Raw genomic sequence first — 24,965 nt, 5'->3', positions numbered from 1 at the left:
CATTAATTTGATTATCTTGTCAATTCCCTGTAGTGGTTCACATCTGAACTATAACTGGTGAACAAGTTTTGCTGTCATCTGCTCCAGGTGGAAAAGTTCATCCTTTGTCTCTCTTTACTTTGAACTCAGTGTTTTCCAGCTCTTTGGCATGTTCTTTCTTATCCCTGTCCCCCTAGATATCTCTATTAATACTATATAATTTGACTAAGGCATTCCCTTCTTTTCTTCAGGAATCCTTCACAGGCTGTTACTTTTCTTCATGCCTCTCTAACTCATACCTGGCACTATCCCTATCATTATAATTACCATAGCATGTGTGTGCAACTTTAGTGTGTGTGTATATCATGTTTCACTTGCCATTGATCTTCTTGAAAGCAGGGCCTATTTTATTAATTTTTATATTCCTGGAGTCAGGCACAAGACCTGGGACACCAAAGGTGCTCAATAAATATATGACAAATGAGTGAATGAATGAAAATGGATTTTCAGGTCTGCTCATTAATTTAAAATAATTCATTTCAACTAGAACTTGTTTTTATAATATACACACTAAAGACCTGATAATTTTAATTCTAATAATATGACTTCTGAAATTATAATACGTTTAACTTGGTGAACTTTTTATGGTAAGAACATGCAAGTCTCACAGTCATATGTGTCTGGACCCCTTTACACCAGCATTTGAAGAGATCAGAAAGGTCATCATTTCACAACTGAGGAATGGGTGGGGGGTGTTAAATTCGGTGGGTAGGTGTGAAGCAGCATGGTATTATATCACCCCAATTTACCAGTACTGTACACCAGGGTCAAAGACATTGGACCGCTTTGATCCTTACATTTCCCCTCTTTAAAGTGAAATAATGATGACCAGTTCACAGAGAGCTCCTTTCATCGTTTTGGTATATTCCCTACCACACTATCTCCAATGTAGTTTTTTGTTTGAATTAATGGGGAAGAAAAGGAAAGGAAAGGAAGAGAGAGAAAAAAAGGAGAGAATTAGTTAAAACTACAAAACTTATAAAAGTAGTAGAATCTAATATTTATTGTTATCTTTTACTGTTTGTGCTTTTTAAGTGTGGTCTTTGGTGACCACATAGTATTCCTTAACGAGAATGCACCATATGTGTTTAACAGCGTCCCCATTTTGGGGCAGTAGGAAAGTTTCCATTTTTAGCCACGTACGTGTAATACGGCCTTGAGGGTGGAGCTTTGCCTGTATGTTTGGAATCACTGCCATACTGTTGGCTCTGAGGGATGGAAGGCTCTCCTGTAGATACTCCAAAACTCTGCACCTGTGTGCCTTGCCGCAGCAGTGTGTCGGTCCCTCTTCACCAGCAACTCTCTGACCATCCATTACAGTTGAGAGTAGCCATCTTTCAAGAGAATGGAAACTGTCTCATCCCCCTTCATACACTACTTGGACCTTCTTCTTGTGCTCATGAGGCACTTTTGAGAACTTGACTCTCTCTTGATCCCTTCAAGGGGATCCAGTATGTGTGGTGGCATTTCTGACATCTGAGAGGGAAACAGCTGTATTTGAAAATATGAAGTTAGTAGATGAGCAAGATGCTCTTTGGGAAAGAAGAACGAATGTTTTCTTTGAGAAGTTAAGCAGTCACTGTAACGTACAGTAGACGATTCATGTCTCTGTGTAAATTGAATTGTGATTATCTTTCCCATACACTCAAAGCCTTATTTATTTTGAGTACATTATATAGATGCTGCTATCCACAGGATGCAGAGAGGATCCTATGTAATGTGTCAGCCTCGACACTGCAATAGAAAGAACTCATTTGCTTACCATGTTATACGTACTGGTCTGCATTTCCCCAGGCTGTGAATTACTCCCTTCCAGGGAATTTCTGCCTTGGAAGGATCATTAACTCTTTGAGGGTACCAGCAAACCAGGTAGCAGATTCACCTTTTGTGAACTAAAATTCTAAATCCAGAAAAGACGATGAGAGTTCTGAAGTCCATCTCCCTATCTTTGTAAGAGGATAATCTCAGTAAGGAATGATTAAGGTTGTGATTTTTAAGGAGGCATTCCTAGATTCAATTCCTTCCTCCATAAGGTTTAAAATTCCTCTATGCCTCAGTTTTCTCATAGGTAAATAATATCTACCATATAGTTTATTATGAGGATTAAATGATAAATAGAACTTAGATACTAATAAGAGCTCAATAGGGAATTCCCTGGCAGTCCAATGGTTAGGACTCTGTGCTTCTACTGCAAGGGCCACAGGTTCAATCCCTGGTCTGGGAACTAAGATCCCGCATGCTGTGTGGTGTGGCCAAAAAAAACCAAAAAAACAAAAAAACCCCACAAACTCAATAAAAGCTAGCTATCATATTATTAGTCTTATTATTATTGTCATTATTAATTTGATGAGCTTCAGAAAAAATTGTGCACCTTTCTTCATGCCGTTGAGACCTGACTGTCCCTTTAAAACCTGCTACTCTGAAATAATAACCAACCCCAAGTAAACCTAGTCAGTGGAGAAGAATTACAGCCATTTTCTTTCCTTTTTTTTTTTTAACTTTAAAAAAAGAGCATTACAGAGAACCCCAGTTATACAGATTTTTTCTTGTGTCATTCCATTTAAGCTCTTAGGAGCACAAAGTTTTAGGTCTCTAGTCTCTTAAAGTAGTAAATTGTTTAAGCAAGAAAATAGCTGCATTGATAGGATCCTGATTAGCTTATTGGCATTTGGCTTTGTGGATGCAAATGCTGAGCGAAGATCTAGGATGCAAAGATTTAGGAAAGCGGTGTTTAAGACCAGCTCTGCCTCTTAGCGTTGCGACTGTGGACTACTCAGTGCCTCTCCTTTGCAGATTCTTATCCAAATTATGGGACTTGGTAATCTCTGAGATACCTAGAAGAGCTAATATCCTGTGATTGATTCAGAAAGGAATCATGCTCTAAAGAATGGGGAATGAATTCTGCTCCCAGTTCCTCAGGTAAACTATTACTATGGTATAATAAATTGTTGGGAAAATTATTCTAATTTTCCTTGCCATTGGATAGATACAGCCATTGAAGCATTTCAGGTGAGAATAGCTTGTCTGGACAGCACCACAAAACCACTGCTGGGCTGGATTAAGTTCCTGACATAACAAGCTGATATAAAAGGTTATCAGAAGTGAGTTAGCCACACAGAGAATTGGCAGGTGTAGCCACTATCAGCAAAGCTTTGTTTGTCAACAGTGTTCCTAAGGGAATCACCTTCTCAGCAATGCCACTGTCCCTGCAAAGTCATTCTCTCTGTAGCTTTGAGAAACTCGCTTCTTGGTACAGCCAAACCCTTTTCTATTCAATGTGTCTGCCATCTTTTGAGAAGAGCTTCCACCATAACGTGTCATGTTCATTTCTGTGACTTCATAGTATTTGGCACTTTCTGGGTCTTGAAACAAACACAGTGTCAGCAAACTCATTTCTTCATCCAGGAGGAAAGGGCCAAGTTGTTGTTGCCCAGTTGTTGCTGGTGGACAGAGGCTCTGTTTCCAGGTTTTCAGGGTCCTGGTATACCTGTGTTTACCTTGGAAACTAAGACATGCTGGGGTTTTTTGTTTTTATTTTTGTTTTTTAATCAGGGGTATAGTTGCTTTACAATGTTGTGCTAGCTCCTGCGGCACAGTGAAGTGAACCCGCCATATGTATACACATATTCCCCTCCCTTTTGGATTTCCCTCCCATCCAGGTCACCACAGAGCACCAAGTAGAGTTCCCCTTGCTATACAGCACATCCTCACTAGTTTTCTATTTCATGCTGGCTTTATCTCAGAAATCACTCTTATCCCTGCACCTCTTGGTTCACCTGTGAGTGAAGACTAGAAACTTCTCTTTTTATCTGACCTCTTGTTTAAAGAAGAAGAGTATTTTGATGTTCTGTTGACACACTGATTACGGTGGAGTAGTGTCTGCCTCAGCAATTAGGGTTTAGTCAGCACTTAGGGCAAAAACCATGTATAGTAAAAAAATGCCTTTAGAAATCCGTTAAGTTTGACATAAAGTGCAGCGTAAGTAGATTTGTGTACAATTCTATGAAGTAAAATACGTATATGAAAAATGCATATCTTCAAACTAGAACCACACTGCACACACTGCAAGCTGATTACTCTGAGAGAGGTTCCAGGGACCGACATACCTTGTAGGCACAGTTAATTTGTGTCTCCCTGTTCACTACCCCCCTGGTTATATTTAGTGCATGGAAGGGCAGGCAGACTCACTCAGGCTACTTAAATTCTTGTTTCTCTCCTTCTCTCTTTATCTCCCTAGATGTGTACAATTAGAATATTATAAGCTAAATACCCAAATGATGTGGCTCCTTTATAGCTAGGGTTAGCTCTGTATTCATAGAGGGGAAAGATGATTTAAAAGATGTTTCAGTAATAGGCTGCTGCAGAGAATCAGCTTAAATTACTTTTTTTTTTTTTTTGCGGTACTAGGGCCTCTCACTGTTGTGGCCTCTCCCGTTGTGGAGCACACGCTCCGGATGCGCAAGCTCAGCGACCATGGCTCACGGGCCCAGCCGCTCCGCGGCATGTGGGATCTTCCCGGACCAGGGCACGAACTCGTGTCCCCTGCATCAGCAGGCGGACTCTCAACCACTGAGCCACCAGGGAAGCCCTAAATTACTTTTTGATGCATCAAAGAGCACTTATTGAGCACCTATGTTACGGACTCAGTGTTTTGTGTGCTCCCTCGAAATGCATATATTGAAACCCTAACCCCCAGTGTGATGGTTGGAGGGCCTTTGGGATGTAGTTAGGTTTAGGGTGATGCCCTCATGATGAGATTCGTGTCCTCATAAGAAGAAGAGACAGGAGAGTCAACTCCCTCCCCACAAGCACACATGGAGGAAAGGCTATGTACGCACAAGCTGGAAGGAGGCCCTCTGTAGCCAGGAATCAGCTCTCACCAGACACTGAATCTGCTGGCACTTTGATCTTGGACTTCCCAGCCTTCAGAACTGTGAGAAATAAATGTCTGTTGTTTAAGACACCTGGCCTGTGGCATTTTGTTATGGCAGGCTGTGTTGACTAAAACAACTTACTGTCCTCTTGATCTAGATTTTTTAAACCAGGGAAAGAATGCTGTTGCCTGCATGTGAATGTAAACGTGATACATAATAGAGATGACATTACAGATCACTGAAGAAAAAAATGGACTGGTAAATAACTAACCTGGAAGTACTATGTTATCCATATAGAAAAGAAAAATCTATACCATTCAAATATTAAAAAAATCTGTTGCATTTAGGTTAAATACCTAATTATGTAAATAAAATATTAAAATTTTAAAAATAAAAGGTAAGATGATTTCTTATAAACTTAAAATAAGAATGAGGTTGTTTAATGAAATATAAAATTCAAACCTTGAATAAAAGAGTTGACACATTGATCCACATAAAAATATCCTGTTCAATAAAAATCACTATAAACAGCCAAGCCACAAACTGGGAGTAGATGTTTGCAACACATGTAAACAATGTAGGATCAATATTTCATATTTATAAAGAATTTCTATAAATTAGCAGGACAGTAACTAGTAGGAAAATGGGCAAATGAGGATCGAAGCAGGCAATTTCTAGAAGGGACCATACTGGACTGATGGATAAAGAATTGATAAGATGTTCAACTTCACTAGAAATTGGTGAAATATATGAGAAACAAGGAGATCTAGGAAATCGGTAAAATATTTTAAATTCTTACAATACCAAATGTTGGTAAGGGTGTTTAGAAAGGGACATTTTTAGACCCTGTTGTCTTTTGCATAGCTTGATAAGCCTAATTTGCAGAACAATTGTGTAGTATCTAGTAAGTAAAATTGTACCCATTTTTAACCTAGCAGTTCTGTTACTAGCTGTGATTTTAGAAAAACTCCCTAGTATGTGAGCAGGGAAACATATACAGACTTAATTATGGAATCATTTGCATTAAAACATTAAATACAGTACATAATGTTTATTACAAGGTCTTTCTTTTACTTGTTTTTTCATGTATTTATTTATTCAGTTTACATGGTCTATACATAAAATCACTTTAAAACCTCTAAATTATCTCATGTCCATTAAATGGAAACAGTAATGCTAGGCCTGTTTAAATTACAAGAAAAAATCACTCTATACCAACAAAGTGTTTTAAAAAACCAAGGTCAAAGGAAGTAGTCTTGGGAGAGAGGCATTCCTGAGCTGGTGGCTGGATCCCAGGAGCTGCTGGGCGAAAGAAAGAAAAAGATGCTTTCAGACAGGAGTGGTTTGATTAGAGCCCAGTGACACAGCTAAAGGGAATTAATCATAATTACATGTCTCAACATAGTAAACCTCAAATGCAGTGTCAAGAGACAAAAAAAAAAGCATATGCCATGGCAAAAAGACAAAAAGACTAACAGCATTTATCGGGTGTTATTCTATGTTGAGCATACTGTAAATACAGTTTATATAAAGTTTAAAGTAACAGGGAAAATATTGCAAATATTGTTTGGGGAGAAATATTTTGTAAAAGAATAATATGGACAGTAATGATAATCACCAAAGTCATTCGAGGGAGTGCCTGGGAAAGGGCTGGTGGGGGAGGATGTGGGAGATTGAGCAGCAGTTCACAGAAAGCTTTAGCTATATCTCTATATCTGTGAAGACCTAGTCCATTAAAAACAAAAAGTTTTGAGACAAATTTGGCAAACTGAATCTGTGGTGTGGTGAATATATGAATATACATTACTTTTTCCCCTAGGTAAGTTTTAGTCTATTTGAAATATTCTAAATGTTTAGAAATTTTAAAATTGCCCTTGCAGTTATTTTTGCAATGTGTTTAACTTAGCAGCTTTGTGAAATGTATGGCGACACAGGGTAAATTGCCCTATACTTAATATCTCCAGTGGTAACAAGGCATGATTTAGAAATTTCACCCAGAATTCACCTCTGTAAACTCTGCAGTAACGAAGTAGTTAAGTTCAGGACTTCTATATTGATCAGGATTGCTTTGAATATAATTCAAAGATTAGTGCTAGAGGAATACACACCTGTGGGAAGGCAGAGTGAACTAAGAGGACTCAGATCATCTATGGATTCACTGCATATTTACATTTTTATATGTTTACAGTGGAAAAAAGTTAAGTTGCACAATGAAAGCATTAAGAAATATGCTTAAAACTTCCTGCTCAACAAAAAATGCTATAAACAAATTTAGTCAACTCACACACTGATTTTAAAATCATTAAATCTGAAGACATTGCCTCCATTTTCTTGAGTTTAGTTAGGACGCTTCTGGCTGCTTAATATGAATTTTCAGATTTAAATTGGAGTAAAGAGAATGAATGAAGAATATGTATAAAAATTTATAGGTATCTTTAAAATTTTTTCTATTAGTTTTCTTTGGTTACATTTAGATATCATGCCAAAAAAAAAGCAAGTACTAAGAATGGAAAACAAAGATTTTTCAGCTGAGAGGATTTATGACTTTATTATCAAATATGTAGTCAGTCATTCAAGCAACAGTTAGTTATTGAGTATCTGCTCTGTGCCAGGTACAGTTCAAAGTGCTGAGGAAGGAGCAGAGAACAAAGTAAATGAGAAACCCCTGCCCTCATTTTATTTATGCTCGAAGGAGGAAGGGGTAGAACTTACTTTCTCATCGTCTAGTGCCCATATACAAGGAAACCTACTAAATGGTAATTGAGAATCTTTGTGGTTTTGGGAAGGAAAGGGGTGGGGGGAGTGCACTGAATGGGATTTCTTGGATAACCGTAATTACAGAAGGAAAACACGCACTGGCTTCTCCTATTATATAAATGAGAACGTTTATAGTAATTTTCTGAGAATGGCATTCTCAAATGTTTTAAGTGCAGAAGAAGAATAAATGGTCGAGTCTGCTTTTCAGCTCTGCTATGACTGCCTGTTTTATTCTTTTTCCTTCCCAACTCTACTGAGCTTATTACTTAATTGATGGGTTTTTCATTTTCTTTTTTTTTCCCTGAAGAGTAAATTATTGTCTTTATTCAGTAAGGAGTTCAAGTGAAATGTAAAGTCCTCTTTTATTCAACTAACTCTTTACTTTCTTGTTAAGACCTCCTGTGTGTGTCAGGCACGGTCCCAGGCTCTGTGTGTTCAGAAATGCACAGCTCCTCCTCCAGGGGGTCTGTGGTCTAACAGGCCAAATGCCAGTGCCAGTTGTCGTGCAGCATGGCAGGTGATCTTAAGGAGGGATAGACATAGTTCTGAGTGAGCAGTCCTGCCTGAGGTTCAGAATCTGTGTAGCTGGAAGATTATTTTCGTTGTTGGGGCTTCAAAAATGAGTGATGGTTTCCCAGATGTGAAGTGTGAGGTGAGCTTCCCAGCAACTTCACAACCCCATGACTCCCATCAGTCACTCAGTGCATTCATTGCCTCAACGTGCCGTAGCTTCTGTATGTCATTCATTCGGTCATTCATTTATCCGTTGATTTATGCCATCAAATTTAGTATATGTATTATACTCCTTTTGTGGGCCATTTGCTAAGCAGTAGTGAAATGTGTAAGAAAGATGCTGCATTTACCTTCATTTTATATGTCAACACCAATGGCTAGAGTTATTGGCATGTAGGCATTCTAATCCAAAGATTTTTCAATTCAAAATATTGGGTTGGCCAGAAAGTTCCTTTGGGTTTTTTGTAACATCCACGGAAAAACCCGAAGGAACTTTTGGCCAACCCAGTGTGTGAGTTATTATAGTCAGATGGGTAACATGACTTGGTTTTGAATAGAAGTACTTAGTTATATTCTACAGTGGACAAGAGCATTTAGAGGTTATATAATGCATCTGATCATAGTATCGAACCTGATCAGAAAAACAAAGAAAACAGAATTCTTCTGGAGCTTGCTTTATATACTTGTGTCCACACAATCCAAATAATTCCCATTCACTACAATTCTGGGAGAACATAAGAGCACACAGCAATTTTAGGTAGGTTATCTTGTTGGTTCTGACAGCGTCCCTATGCATCATGAATATAGACTCCATGACTTTTCCAGAAACATAGGAATAGTATGTGGTAGAACTCTAACTTGATTGTAGTGTTCACTTCACCATGCCCATGAGAGAACTCTGAAATTCCTAGATGCCTCTCATACTTCTTTTTCTTCTGATATATCTTTTTATAGTTTTAAAGTAACGTTTTTTTCCTTACATAGCTTTCCTTTAACAAGAAGGCAAATATTTTCTTTTTTTTTTTTAAGTAAAATAAGTAAAACAGTGGGGTAATGTAGCTACCAATATAAAAATGTTTACATTTCTAAAATATGGTAGATTTAGGGAACTGTGAACATAGCCATTTGTGTGTGTGTGTGTGTGTGTGTGTGTAGAAATATAGCTTTAATAAATTAGATTTCGTCACAAATGCAAAATTATATTTTTTAACATATTGATATTTCACTTCATCATATGATATAACCACGTGCTGAAAATGAAGATGAATTTGGAATTTCAAAGACACACACAAAAGTATAATCCATCAATGGTCCTCATTCTTCTTGGTGAATCCTTCCCTTTTAGGATATTTCCTTTCACTGAAATGACTGGACATAAGGCATGTCAATGCAAAACATAAGTGAAGAATTTAGAGAAGCTAAATTTTACCAGGGGAATAGATGGGAAGTAGAGATTAAGGAAGCAGGGAGCCATTGAAAAATGTTGGGTGGAATTGAGAGGGGCTTAATGTAGCTTAAGGGAGATGGGCTTTCAAGAGAGCTCCGAAGTCGGACGAGTGGAAACAAGAAAGTGATAGAGAGCTATAAGAAAGGGTCAGCAACTGTTTAGTAACTGTGCGCCTCTGCAAGACCCCAGTGCCTGGTGTTGTGGACTCAGTGGAGTTCTCAAGATTCTTGAGGTCTGGAAAAACATGTTCTCGTCAGATGAGAAGAAAAGATCTAAAAAAGATAAAGCAAGTCTGAGAGGTGGAGTAGAAATTGAAATTTAGGACTATTGTTGTCAGTGGCACACTATGAGCAACTTTTAAAAGGCTTGTTAGGGTAAAAATGCACTTTTTGGCTTTTTAAGAAAGCATACTATGAAGAAAGAAATAATTGATCATATACTCAGAGCTAAGCATAACTATTGGCTTGCTGTCCCTCCCATAACAACCAAAAATTGAGGGTAAGGGAGAGCAAAGATGCTGATCTTGTGAGCTTCAGATTGCCACAGCAGCCAGCAAACAACGATTGGACCGTGGATCAGTATTTCAAGCAAACAGTCTTGACTGTTTTACCAGCATAATCCCAGGATCTTCACTTTAAGCCAATGTTCTTTGCCCTAAGAGAGCGTCATGCAAAGCATTTGTTTCGTTGTGACTGAAGAACAATTAATTTAGTTCAACTCACTTCGTTGAGCATGTACTATGTGAAAAAACCATACCTAGTCCATAAATCGTAGTTCTCCATGACCATAACCACTGGAGGCTGCTGTTTCAGCATACCAGCAGAGGCAGTGAATCTCTAGAAGCAAAACAATCTAGGCCAAAACAAATTAGTAAAGGATGTCTGAGGGTAAGTGGTTTTTTTTAATTGATATAAAATTTATATCCAGTGAAATGCACAGTTGAGTACTCTCTTCTACATGATTTTTTTTCCACCTTGAATTCTGTGAAACCAGTTTGCCCTGGTCTTTCTCCTACACCTTTGGCTATTCCACCCCTCTCTCATCATAGTTACCTATCGCTTCACTAAATGTTGATATTCCAATGTCTGACTCCTTCTCTTCTCAGGTTACGTATTCTCTTTATACTGTGTTGCTTTCAATAACCTCATCAGTATCACATCTACAAATCTAGACCCTATTTCCCATCTGCTCCATTCGTATATATCCAGCAAGCAATGGGACCTCTTTGCCTAGTGGTCCCATAAGCACTTTAAATTTGTCATGTGCAGAAATGAACTTATTGCCTCTCACTACAAACATGCTTTTAATTATGTTTTCATTATTAGCACTAATGAAAACATACTATTCAAAACAATTCAAGCAATCGAGCACTTTTGTGTGATAAGGGATGTGTCAAACATTATAAATCAGGTTACCCTCTTTTGGGAGAACTGATAGTTTAGCCATTTATTCATGCCAAACCTGGCCATCATTCTGGAACTTTCCTCCTTCCTCATTGCACCCACCCAGAATCCTCCCAAAATTTCACCTCCCCCTCATCATCGTGGTCCTTGCTTCTTTCTCTGGAATCTCTCAAATCTGTTTCTTTCTTCAATCACTGTCCTTGTCAAAAATCTTTCTACTTTCTTTCCAGACTTCCACACAGGGAGTATTGTTACCAGAGATTCAGACTCTGTTCCTTAGGCATAGAGGTAACGGAGGGATGAATTCTGATTGGAGATTTACTCATCAACCATGTATTGAGTTTCTGTTAGGCATAAAATAAGTCTATTAAAGTAGCAGAACAGAATTAGTCCGAGTGGAGCAAGCGAGCTGAGTGCTTGAGTAGTCGAGTCCCGGAGACCGGTAGCGCTTGCAGCATGGCTGACCAGCTGACTGAAGAGCAGATTGCAGAATTCAAAGAAGCTTTCTCACTATTTGACAAGGATGGTGATGGAACTATAACAACAAAGGAGTTGGGAACTGTAATGAGGTCTGTTGGGCAGAATCCCACAGAAGCAGTTACAGGACATGATTAATGAGGTGGATGCTGATGGTAACGGCACAATTGACTTCCCGGAATTTCTGACAATGATGGCAAGAAAAATGAAGGACACAGACAGTGAAGAAGAACTTAGAGAAGCATTCCTTGTGTTTGATGAGGATGGTAATGGCTATATTAGTGCAGCAGAGCTCCGCCATGTGATGACAAACCTTGGAGAGAAGTTAACAGATGAAGAGGTTGATGAAGTGTCAGGGAAGCAGATATTGACGGTGATGGCCAAGTAAACTAAGAAGAGTTTGTACAGATGACAGCAAAGTGAACACATTGTACAGAACGTGTTAAATTTCTTGTACAAAATCGTTTATTTGACTTTTCTTTGTTTGTAACTTATCTGTAAAAGGTTTCCCCCTATTGTCAAAAAATATGCGTGTATAGTAATTAGGACTTCATTCCTCCATATTTTCTTCCCTTATCTTACTGTCATTGTCCTGAAACCTTATTTTAGAAAAATTGATCAAGTAACATGCTGCATGGGGCTTACTCTGGATATATCTAATAAGCCCTTCTGCACATCTAAACTTAGATGGAGTTGGTCAAATGAGGAAACATCTGGGTTATGCCTTTTTTTTTAAGTAGTTTTCTTTAGGAACTGTCAGCATGTTGTTGTTGAAGTGTGGAGTTGTAACTCTGCATGGACTGTGGACAGTCAACAATATGTACTTAAAAGTTGCACTATTGCAAAACGGGTGTTTTATCCAGGTACTCGTACACTATTTTTTTGTACTGCTGGTCCTGTACCGGAAACATTTTCTTTTATTGTTACTTACTTTTTAAACTTTGTTTTAGCCACTTAAAGAAAATCTGCTTCTGGCACAATTTGCCTCAAATCCATTCCAAGTTGTATATTGCTTTATTATCTTCACGGTGCTATGTCCCTCTCTAAATCATCTAGTTTATTATCTGGTTTCCTACTTTATAGTCTTTCTCCACTCTCGTATGTAAGCTTGCTAAGGACAGGGGTGTGTTCTAACTTGTTCATTACTCCATCCTTATTGTGTAGACACAGTGGTAAACACACAGTAGGTGCTCAGGAAATATTTGTTGCATGTTAACAAGTAATCTTCCCTCCAGCCTTAAATGAGAGTTTTTGACTGGCGCAGTGATTCATATTCACCTCTGTGGATTTGTATAATACCATTATGAAATGTTGCTGGGTGTGTTATCTGCCTCATAGGGATATAAGGATGTTATAAGGATTAAATGAGATAATGTATATGAAAGTTACTTTGTTAGAGAAACAAAAACTTATAATAGTATTTATGATCACTCTCCTGATTTCACAGGTGAGCAGATGAGAAACCTGGAGCCCCAGTGGGTACATAATCACCCAAGGGCATAGATATCAGCTCTTACATCTTCTGCCAACCATCACAAAGATGCTTTTACATATTTTTTTCCCCTTTATGCTGAATGTCCCTCACTGAAAGGTCATAAGGATGACAAAGATGTTTCTGAAAATTAGAAAGGGAGGAGTAAAGCCACTTTTTGTTGAGAAAGAGCGTGCAGATCAGTAAAAACAGCCACAGGGAATATAGCAATGAAAAATTCAGGGTAGAATTTGGCCTACTGGCCCAGATGGGAATAAACTAGTTGCGATGTTTAATGTGAAGCTATAGAAAAGTTAATAGGTTTGTGAACAAATGTTCCAAACTCTCAGCTCAGGGTATGATTTCCCAATTCAAGAAACTTTTCTACCCTGAGGGTAACAAGTTTTACTCAGCTTTTGTGCAAAGAAACTGCCACTATTTCATATTTTCTTTTCTTTTTCTGTTTCCTTAATAAAAGTATTCAGTATTACTTGGTGGAGTTCTGCCCTATTGTTTGATATCATGACACTTTCTTCCAGGCAGTGCGGTGTCCTGTCATTGGGAGCCATTGGTGCTAACCAGAATGGTGTACAGTACCAGGGAGTATGCTAGTATATTGAGTTATATCCCATATTCTTATGTAATTCACAAACCAGCCCTTGAAAAGAACTCAATTTCGGACCTGTGTGATGTCATTTGTGGTATACTTAAGCCACACTTTATTTTTAATTTGATATATGCTCATTACAAAACATTATCTTACTTGCTTTAGGGTCACACAACTAGTAAGTGAAGGAACCAGTCTTCCAAACTCCATTATTTGCATTTTTAAAAATTGTTTAGCATTTATATGAAGGCAAAAATTAACCTTCCAGCTCTGTTATCAATTTCTGTATCCCAGTGGATATACCAATGTCCTCTGAAGTTGCATAGTTCTGATTTGTCATGAGGTGGCAATGTGACAACACCTTGAATTGGATCTATGATGAATTCCCCCACCTTGGTGAATTTCTGAGGGAGCTGTCCAGAGCTGAGTTTGCTATGGAATGGCCACTGAGTGAGGAGGCATGAGAACAGACTTCTAGGGCTTGAATATTTGATTTTATGCACATCCAGTCTTAGCTTCTAGCTGAAGAATCCTAATGTGGAACCCTAGGAGAATTTGCTTTCTGGATTTCAAATACAAAAGTTCAAAGCGGTCAGGTTCTATTTAAAAAGCCCACATGCAAAAGTAAGTGAAGTACCTTGAAATTGCCAGTGAAGAGGTCATCCTGAAATCTACAGAGTAAAAAAATGAGTTTTAGAGGAGGAAAATATGTTTTCAAATAAGGGAATGTATATTATAGCTTTTCAAATTCCATTCATTCAGAGAAAGTGAATAAACAGGGATAAAAGACCTTGAACAAGACTCTTTTTCATGTCTATTTAAATAAGAACTTTATTCAATTTGTGGTACTATTAAATAGGAATACAATATTAAATAGCTTAAAACTTATAGTGGTATTTCTTATATCCAAATATGTGAAAAGAATTTTATATAATTTATTATGGCTCATTCTGAGGTGGCTCTGAAATTATGAATTGTGAACACTGTCTAATACTTTTCCCTAAAATATTAATAAATTTATACTTATGTATTCTTAAAACTTCAAATATTATATTAAAATAATGTTCATATTATCATTTAAAGATCTAGAATGTAATTTCCCAGTCTTGATTTTAATTCGATTATATGAAAGCTGAAAATATAAGATTGTAACACTTTTTCTTAGATTGTGGTTATTTTTTAAAAAGTCATTCACCTGTTGAATCATTCAGTAGATATATAGTGGCACATTCCAAGCTGTGGTCCCGTGGTTCCAGCCTCCATTAGACTTATAGTCTAGTGCAGGAAAGGTTAAGTAAACTGAAGCTTAAAATGCACGATAATAAGTGCTATGATGGGGTTGGTACAGCGTATTATAATCACACACTGCAGGGTCCTCTTATTTGAATTTGGTGGGGGGGCTGGTCAGAGAGAGTTCCCAGGGAAAGTGATATGGAAGGTGATACCTGAAGTATTAGTAGAATTCAGCCAAGCAAAGAGATGGAGAAGAATCTTTCAGTCACAGTGAGCATAATATGTGAAAGTATGGAGACAAAAGAGGATGTGGTGTTCTTCGAAGAGAAGTTAAATTTAACTAAAAGTTAGAATTCTTAAAAGATAAAACAGGGACTGGGGATAATAAATAAGACTGAGGCAGTAAGCTGAGGTTGTACCATGGAAGCATGAACATCCTTCTAAGAGCATTGGGATTCTGTAGTAAGGTTTTAAATAAGGAAGCTGCCTGGTCAGGTTCACATTTTAGAAAAGTCATTTCAGTGTAAAGAAAAGATCACGGTTAGGTGAGAGCCTAAGTCTAGAGGCTGAGGGACTCTTTTGGAATCTGCTACAGTGGTTCCAGATGATACATGATGCTGGCCTCAACTAGAATAGCACTAAGTGTTGATGGAGAGAAGTAGCTGGAATCATCATTTTTTAGAAGATTAAATTGAGAGAGCTTCACAGCTGTTTGGAAGTAGAGGAGGGTGAGAATATAAGGTCAGGGAAGCTAATTAGATTTCTGGAATCTGCAGCAGTGGTGGCTGGTTCCACTTCCAAAGATAGAAAACACAGAAGTTTGCAAGTGAAGGTAGTGAGATCATTTGGGGGCATAGAAAGTTTTATGTTTCTGTAGGACTCTAAATGAAATGGCTAGCAGAAATTTGGGCCTGTGGATTTTGAAGCTCAGGAATGAGATGTGACCTAGAGATATAAAGTTTAGAACTTTTATCAGGTGGATGGTAATTGAGCATTTAGGAATGGATGATGTTACCCAAGGAAGATGTTGAAGAGATTCTCAAACTTTGGGGTCAGATGAATTACCCAGGAGGTGTGATAAAATTCAGAATCCTGGGCACCAACTCCAGAGTCTTACTGAGTAGTTATAGGATGTAGCTCACAAATCTACACGCTTGACAAATAGAGTTCCATGATTTTGATGCAGATGATCCTCTGACCCCACTTTCAAGTAAAAGGAAAAGTGGATCTTGCATAGGAGCCTAAGTAGTATCAGCACATAAAAGATGGACAGAGGAGGAGGAACCCGGAAAGAAGGCTGGTGAAGAAGTAACCATAGGTGTGGAAGGAAAATAAAAAGTATAAAATATCACTAATTACATGGAAAGAGAATCAGTATAAGAGAAGGAATCATCGACAGGGCCAGAAGTGTTGAGACAGGCAGTAAAGATAAAGGCTGGAATACACCTACTACATGTAACAAAAAGGAGGTCATAACAAAGTTGGCAAGAATAGTTTCAGTAGAATAATATGGGCTGAAGCCAGATTGCAGTGGGTTGAGGGTTGAATATGATATGAGGATGAAGAGACATGAAGCAGAGACAAAATCTTTTACAAGTAGTTAGAAGGGATGGAGGAGGTTGCTACAGCAGGATATGGGTAGGGGTGAATGTTTTAGGAAGGAAACAGCGTGAGTCAAAGTCTTATCTCACCCTTGGCCTGCTCTTATCTCTAATTTTTTTGGAGCTTTTCGTCTTATCAACTTATGAATGGATATATTATACAATTCAGCAATAAAAAGAATGGGTTGTGTGTTAAGTTTATGTCGAAATTTCTAAGAAACTACCAAATACTTTTCCACAGAGCTGTTCTGTTTTACATTTGGATATTGGGGAGCAAATTAAGGTGCTGCTTTGTGTTTTGTGCATTATGGTTATGCCCAAAAATACTGAAATATGCCTGAATATTAGCCTGACCCCTAGTGGTGGTCCACATCCATGGGGCTAAACGTGGAACTGAGTTTTTTCTACGCTTTCCATCACATGAGCTGCCACTCCACCTCCATCGTTTCTTGCAAACACATAACAGTAGAGAGATGGTGTAAATATGCCCAAACAAATTTAGATGGTGTACTGCGGGGTCCAGTGGGGCAGAAGGAGGGAAGTCCTTACACCCTGCTACCTGCTTGAGATCAATACCTGCTGTCCTAGCTTCAGCATCACCACCATCCGGGGGACTTTGAGAAAAATACTGAACTTCATTTAAGCTCAATTTCCTCATATTTACAACGACGATTATAGTAATACCTACCTTAGAGTGATTAAGTGAGGTTAAATGAGATTGTGTATGTAAAGCGCCTAACACAGTTCAGCCCAGAGTTGACATTCACGAAAGAGCAGGTGTTCATATTTCATAATGATAAAAACAATCAATAATGTAGTCAAATCCTACAATGAAATTTTATTCATGATATTTTTTTTTCTGGTTCTCATTTGCTTGCATTCCATGTTAATGTTCTCTATTTCAATTGGAACCTCTTTAAATTTAGGACCGGGTTTTATTTGATAAAGATAAAAGCCACAACCATACCAACAATAACATCCTCTATTATTTTAGAGTAACTATATATCAAGACATTGCTAAAATATTTCTTATGTAAAATTTAATGCTGAAACAGTTTTATGAGGTAGGCAAAGATCTCAGATGGTCTATGTTAAAGATTTTCATCTGTATCTTTTTCACCCAGACCCCACATCTTGACTCCTTGATGTGCTGGCCCTGCCAGTGGCAATGATAATATCAGTTACAGATGGTTGATACAAGAAATACAAAGATTATGTACAAAGTATTGATATTGATACTGATATTGATAAAGCTAGCTTTCTTCTCTTTGAGCTTTTCCATTCTAGAAAGCTAGCTCTCACCGAGAAAAAAAGCTACCTCTTATTTAACCCTTGAGAAACAAAAACAGAATGAACAAAAATCTATTTGCTTCTTTTATTACCCCAACGATACTAGGGCTGACTGTTGTTATTTTTAATTATTATGTTTCCAGGTATTTTTCCCCCGCACTCAACCGACTGATTAATAACCACATAATTTCTCTTTAACAATGACTTCTTCAGCTTATGTCAGAACAAATAATGAACATCCAGAACTATAAAGGACAAACCAGAACATTAATCCTTATGTCCCTTATTCATTGGCCAACAAACTTACTAGGCCTCTTACTGAACTCATTTGCGCCCCTACACAACTTTCAATAACCTTAGGCACAGTGGTCCCTTTATGAGAAGGCACTGTGATCACTGGCTTCTGCCATAAAGCAAAAGCATCTGTAGGCCGCTTTCTATCACCCGGGGCACCAATCCCTCTTATCCCTATGCTAGTAATTATTGAAACTATTAGCTTATTTATCCAACCAATAGCCCTAGCCCTATGACTAACAGACAGTATCACAGCCGGTCACCTGTTAATTCACCTAATCAGAGGAGCATCCCTTTCCCTATTAAGCATGAATCCTCCCACAGCCCTCATTATATTTATTAGTCTTGTTCTTCTCACTTTTCTCGAATATGCAGTAGCCCTTATTCAAGCTTACATGCTCACCCTGTGAATGAGCCTCTACCTACACAATGACACCTAATGACTCACCAAACCCATGCGTATCATATAGTAAATCCTCGTCCCTGACCTCTTACAGGAGCCCTCTTAGCCCTTCTCTTAGCATCCCATCTAGTCATATGATTCCATTTTAACTCAACTTTTTTATTATCCTCGGGCTGATTAACTAGTATGTTAACAATATGTCAATGATGATGAGACATCACCAGGGAAAGCACTTTTCAAGGCCATCACACACCAGTTTCATTCAAAAAGGATGTTGATATGGCATAATTCTGTTTATTATTTCAGAGGTTCTCTTTTTTATAGGCTTCTTCTGAGGTTTTCATCACTCAAGTCTTGCCCTTACACTTGAACTAGGTGGTTGCTAACCACCAACAGGCATTCACCCCCTAAATCCATTAGAAGTACCACTTTTCAACACCTGTCTTACTGGCCTCTGGAGTACCTATTACCCAAGCTCACGACAGCTTGATAGAAAGAAATTGTAAGCATATTCCTCAAGCTCTTTTGATTACAATCTCCCTAGTTTACTTTACACTACTGCAAGCCTCAGAATATTATGAAACAGCTTTTACAATCTCAGATGGAGTACACAGGTCAACAGTCTTCATAACCAAAGGTTTCCATGGCCTACACGTGATCATTGGCTCTACTTTTCCTCATTGTCTGCTGCCTGTGCCAACTACAGTTTCAAATCATTTCAGATTTGAAGCCACTGCCTGATACACTTTGTAGACATAGTATGGCTGTTTCTATACATCCCCATTTATTGATGAGGGTCTATTCTGTTTTTTCTTTTATTGGGGTAGAGTTGTTTTACAATGTTGTGTTAGTTTCTACTGTACAGTGAAATGGAGTTGAGGGTGTGTTCTTTTAGTATCAATTAGTTGTCTTCCAGTCAATTAGTACAATCTGAAAAGAATAATAAACCTTATAGCATTAACCACAAACATAGTACTAGCTTCACTACTTGTACTTAGCGAATTCTGACTTCCCCTACTAAAGACAGATACAGAAGAATCAAGTCCTTACAAATGCGGATTTGACCCCATAGGATTTTCCATAAAGATTTTCCTGGTAGCCGTTACATTTCTCCCCTTGATCGAGAGAAATTGCCCCCCTTCGGCCCCTGCCCTGAGCAGTCCAAACTAGCAACCTAAAAACAATACTCATCATAGCACTAATCCTGATCTCACTACTAGCAGTAAGTATAGCCTGTGAGTGAACTCAAAAGGGATCAGAATGACACAAATATGATAATTAGTTTAAATGAAAACAAATGATTTTGTCTCGTTAAACTATGATTAAACTCATAATTACTGAGTATCTTTTGTCTACATAAATATTATTCCAGCATTCACAGTTTCCCTTATAGGGCTATTAATTTATTGATCTCACTTAATATCTTCTCTGCTATGTCAGGAAGAAATAATATTATCATTATTCATTATAGCAACCCTAATAATTCTAAATATCCATTTCACTCTAGCTAGCATAATACTCGTCATCTGACTAATATTCATAACCTGAAAAGCTGCGCTAGGTTACCCCTGCTAGGAATATTATCAAACACCTATGGCACTGATTGCATCGAAATACAAACCTTCTCCAGTGTTAAAATTACTGTTCTAACTATTATATTCATGCCACTAACACGTTTATCGAAAAGCAATATAATTTGAATTCACACCACAACCTACAGCATACTAATTAGTTTTGTTAGTCTTTACCTTTCTAACAGCAGCCTTAACTTTAATCTTCTCTGACCCTCTGTCAGCACCTTTACCACCTCGAACGGCATGACCCTTACCACTAACACTCAGAGCTAGGCAATTCCAGCTACCTAAAGAATCACTGGCTTGGGAAAAAAGCAAACAAACTGTCTATTACTATATTAATCATACTACATATATTCTTAATCTTAACATTCAAGGCCATGGAAATGATTCCATTCTACAGCTGATTTGAAGCAACACAAGTCCCAACATTAGTTATTATTACTTGATGAGGAAACCAAACAGAACGGCTTAATGCAGGACTCTACTTTTTTATTTTACTCACTAGTGGCATCCCTTCCACTTCTAGTTGCACTAATGTCTATCCAAAATACTACAGGCTCGCTAAACTTTTTAACAATGCAGTACTGAGCCCAAACAATATCTAACTTTTGATCCCATATTTTCACACGATTAGTGTGTAAAGTGGCTTTTATAGTAAAAATACCCCTTTATGGGTTACACCTATGATGTCAAAAATGCACGTAGAAGCCCTTATCGCCTGATCTATGATTCTTGCAGCCCTACAACGCAAACATGGTGGCTACGAATCACAATAATCCTGAAACCCCTAGCAAAGTATGTAGGGTACCCATTCCTTATATTGTCCTTCTAAGGAGTAATTATAATGAGCTCAATCTGCTTGCACAAAACAGACTTAAACTAGCTCATCACATGCGCCTCCGTTAAGCACGTGTCACTTGTCATAGTAGCTCTTCTTACCCAAACACCTTCAAGTTCCATAGGAACTAGGGCCCTAATAATCACCCACAGCCTCACACCGTCTATATTATTTTGCCTGGCAAATTCAAATTATCAGCGTGTTCATAGCTGAAACATAATTTTAGTCCGTGGTCTACAAACATTTCTTCCACTAATGGCAACATGATGACTACTAGTAAATCTTACAGACCTAGCCCTGCCCCCAACAATCAACTTAATCAGAGAACTATTTGTAGTAATATCTTTCTTCTAGTCCAATATCACTATTATCCTCACAGGCGCTAAGACAGTATTACCGCCCTATACACTCTCTCTGTATTAATCATAACACAACGAGGTAAATATATGTATCATACCAACAATATCAAACCACCATTTACATGAGAAAACACCCTCATAACTCTTGACCTATTACCCCTTCTGCTCCTATAACTCAACCCAAAATTATTTGGGGACCTAGGTACTGTAATAGAGTTTAACAAAAACATTAGGCTGTGAAGTAAAAGAAGCTTAAATCTCCTTTTTACTGAAAAGCTTAGCCTTTTCTCGGGTGAGCCTCCTCACTCTGGAAAGCTAGCTCTTACCCAAAGCCAGCTACCGCTTATTTACCCCTGAGAAACAAAAACAGAATGAGCGAAAATCTGTTTGCCTCTTTCATTTCCGCAAAGATAATAGGGTGCCTGTTGTTATTTTATTTTATTTTTTAAAATTAATTAATTTAGCTATTTATCTTTGGCTGCGTTGGGTCTGAGTTGCTGCACGCAGGCTTTCTCTAGTTGTGGCGAGCCAGGGTTACTCTTCGTTGCGGTGCGTGGGCTTCTCATTGCGGTGGCTTCTCTTGTTGTGGAGCATGGGCTTCAGGCTTGTGGGCTTCAGTAGTTGTGGCTCGCGGGCTCTAGAGCGCAGGCTCAGTAGTTGTGGTGTACGGGCTTAGTTGCTCTGCGACATGTGGGATCTTCCCGGACCAGAGCTCGAACCCCTGTCCCCTGCATTGGCAGGTGGATTCTTAACCACTGCACCACCAGGGAAGTCTTGTTATTGTTCTAATTATTCTGTTTCTGAGCATTTTATTCACATCCAACCAACTCAGCTACCTCCTCAATGAGGAGAAATGTGGGCATCTGTGACCTCCTCAGACTCAGTATCTCACGAGCGTTTGTTACTCTGGAGAAGAGAAGACACAACACCAGGAATGGCCAGTACCTGATGATTATTCCAATCAGCCATTTGGCAATTTAAGATAGTTGCATTCTTTTTCCCACCTCACCCTGAGCACATTTATTTCCTTTTTTTTCACTGTAATAGCTGAGTTTCACCCTAAAATAGTCAAAGGATTCTATTCACATTTTGTCCTTGTAGATTAATGATAGTGTTAAGACACACAGTTCCTTCATGGAAAGTAAGAAAGCGTCTTCTTGGCCACATGTGATTAGCACCATCCAGACTTCTGCCTCACATGCCTGGTGAGGCGTGCATTCTCTTCAGTATCCAGTTGTTTTTCAAGAGAGATGTGTAAATTAAAGTAGTGACAACGATGTTAACATATGTGTTAGGCAACAAAATAGATGGCGCTGATGCAGATGGTGTTACAAGTTGTATTTTCAACTTGGGTCTGCATTTGGAAAATATTTCTACTATTTCCTTCCTTCAATGTCATCAATTTTAATGGCTTCTATTCCATCTAATTTTTAAGCTGTAAATATATTCTAGTATTTGAAAAGGAAATCAAAACGATCCTTTGTAACAGAGGCTGAACCTAGTTTGTTTTCTCAGCAAAATTAGTCTTCAGTTTATATGTATCTAAATGCTGGATTATGAGTTCCCAAATCCGTAATTTACCCTAGAATTCTTCAGTTAATAAAAACCGATGTGAGAATAAGTTTGTCTCATATGATTATTAAAAAACCTCTGAGCAAGCATTTAAATATTAGGAGATTTCATATAAAAAATCTTCCTTTGGGCTTCTCTGACAAATCAATGGTTTCGAAATGCTTTCAGAGACCTGAGTAGGGCCTGGACAAGTCATACGCACTAACACTCTCCTATCAGCCTGAGAGCCCCTGGACAGTTTTGACTTTTGCTTAATATCAGTGGATATTTAGTCTACTGAAATATTTTAATCCATCTTTCCCTGTAGAAATTTGAACCTAAATTTAAAGGGGCTTTTCTAATGCAGTTCAAGCCAACAGGTATAATTCATTTTAAAGGTAATTTTTAGGACTAGCTTCAAAGTATCTAGGCAAACATTTATTTAATTTCCTATGTTTCTGTAGAAATGATAATACCTAACAAATATTACTTACTCTTTGTCACATGCTGTGGTTTACATATCTCATATTTTAATTCTTACAACAAGCCGTAAGGTAGGTGCTAAATGCTATTATTAGTTTAACAAGGACAACCTGAACCTTCAAGAGGTATGTACATTGCCCAAGGTCGCAAAGCTTGCAAGAGGTTGAGCTGGGAAAATCTTTTCTCTAAAATTCATGTTCTTAACCACTCACTGTCTTACTCTGACATATATGTTCTAAACTAGTTTCAAATGTATCTTTAAAAATAATTTAAATATGGATACTTTAAAACACATAAATATATAAATAGGGATATTTATATAAAGAAACATTTATCCTCGTTCTGAAGTAAAGGCTCCAGATACTCTCTGCTCCCTATGCCCCCTTTTAGGTCACAAAGGGACCTCTTTTTATGCATTGTCCACCAAAGGGGTCAGGGTTTGAATTCTCCCCTAGTCTTTTCCTTTTTTCCCTGTTGTAAATGAATTACGTATATGCCCTGAAGTAATTAGCAAAGACGCTGTTGTTCAGGTGAATTTTAAAATAATTAATCTGACCTAATACCTGTCAAGAATAATTAGGAGAAAATATGTCCTCCCTGAGCAGCTCTTTCAAGCTAAGATGCTAAAGCACGATGTCTCCTGTGTGTGCACTGCATGTGCACTGCGTGTGCACTGTGCTAAAAGTGAGAGGGCTAAAAGTGAGAGTAAATCTTAATGGTTTTAGAGGAAATGCTAAAATGATACCTCTTCAATTGCCACCTGGGCATCAGCTCTTCAGTTTCTATATCTGAATAAAAACAAGAAGCTGAACTAACGACAGGGATTCTGACATGAGTGATATCAGTGACTCCTTAAGACATTGTGGTTTGCAATTAAAACTTAAAAACTAATCCCTCCTCTTCCAAAAGGCTTTTGAATGAAGTCACATGCCCCATTTCACAGCCTGTTAATTTTCTTATCATAAGAGCTATTCAACTGTCTTCTAACCCTCTCTCCCATCCCCTACCTGTCCTTTTTTAAATGTTTAGCATCCTTAGTAATCTAATTAACTGGTGAAATTTCTCATGTAATAACCAAGTCCTAAGCAGTATGTTTCGAGAAAGATATTTTAGGAAAAATCAATAAGCAAGCTTTACCCACAGATGCAGTTTGTCAAGAAGGGGAGATAATCTCTGGCTGCAATGACGGCAGGTTTGAATATGATGACATTTGCTGTCCATGATTGTCTGGAGCCCTAAGCACTGCTCTGTCATTGTATAGCAACCTCTCTGCATGCCCTCTAACCTTGCCTTCTAATATGTTAAGGGGCTTGTGGAAGAGGAGAACACTGGAGAACTTATATCTCACATCGCCACGCAGTTCAGAGTTAATAATTTCCTTATTAAACCTATGAACGCTTCACGTTTTGTAGTCCTGCCTGCCCAACCCCCTTCTAAGTTAGTTTCTAGGCAAACCAATAAACATGGAATTACATTAAGCTCCTTATTTCAAGGCTGCAGTTCAGGATTTTGCTGCATATTTGTTGGCTCATTTATGGAGACTGCAGCATAATATTCATTAATTCTGTTTAATCTCCAGTACTTCAGTGATTTGATTCTCAACCACATTACCTATGCCAGTTTGTCCATGTTTAAACCACCCCAGTGCTGTGATGCTGTTCTATATGTTGATTACCCAAAGGTTCTGTGAGCTCTAGTCTGGAATCACAGAGGCAGATTATCCACCATTTCCAGTTCTTGGTGATCAC

At 38.1% G+C, this 24,965-nt stretch overlaps 1 long non-coding RNA gene and 1 pseudogene across 4 annotated transcripts in view; both read left to right on the top strand.

Annotated features, from left to right (window-relative positions):
• Positions 1–24,965, top strand: part of LOC149749769 (uncharacterized) — a 76,466-nt gene that overhangs the window by 28,312 nt on the left and 23,189 nt on the right. The gene's annotated exons all lie outside the window — the stretch shown is intronic.
• On the top strand, positions 11,283–12,133 carry LOC149749770 (calmodulin pseudogene; annotated as a pseudogene).

This window comes from Delphinapterus leucas, chromosome 3 (assembly GCF_059928025.1).
Source record: "Delphinapterus leucas isolate spDelLeu-1000000601 "Yukka" chromosome 3, BTC_Dleu_Yukka2, whole genome shotgun sequence".
Classification (NCBI taxonomy): Eukaryota; Metazoa; Chordata; class Mammalia; order Artiodactyla; family Monodontidae; genus Delphinapterus; species Delphinapterus leucas.
This window is presented reverse-complemented; position numbering and strand designations above follow the sequence as displayed.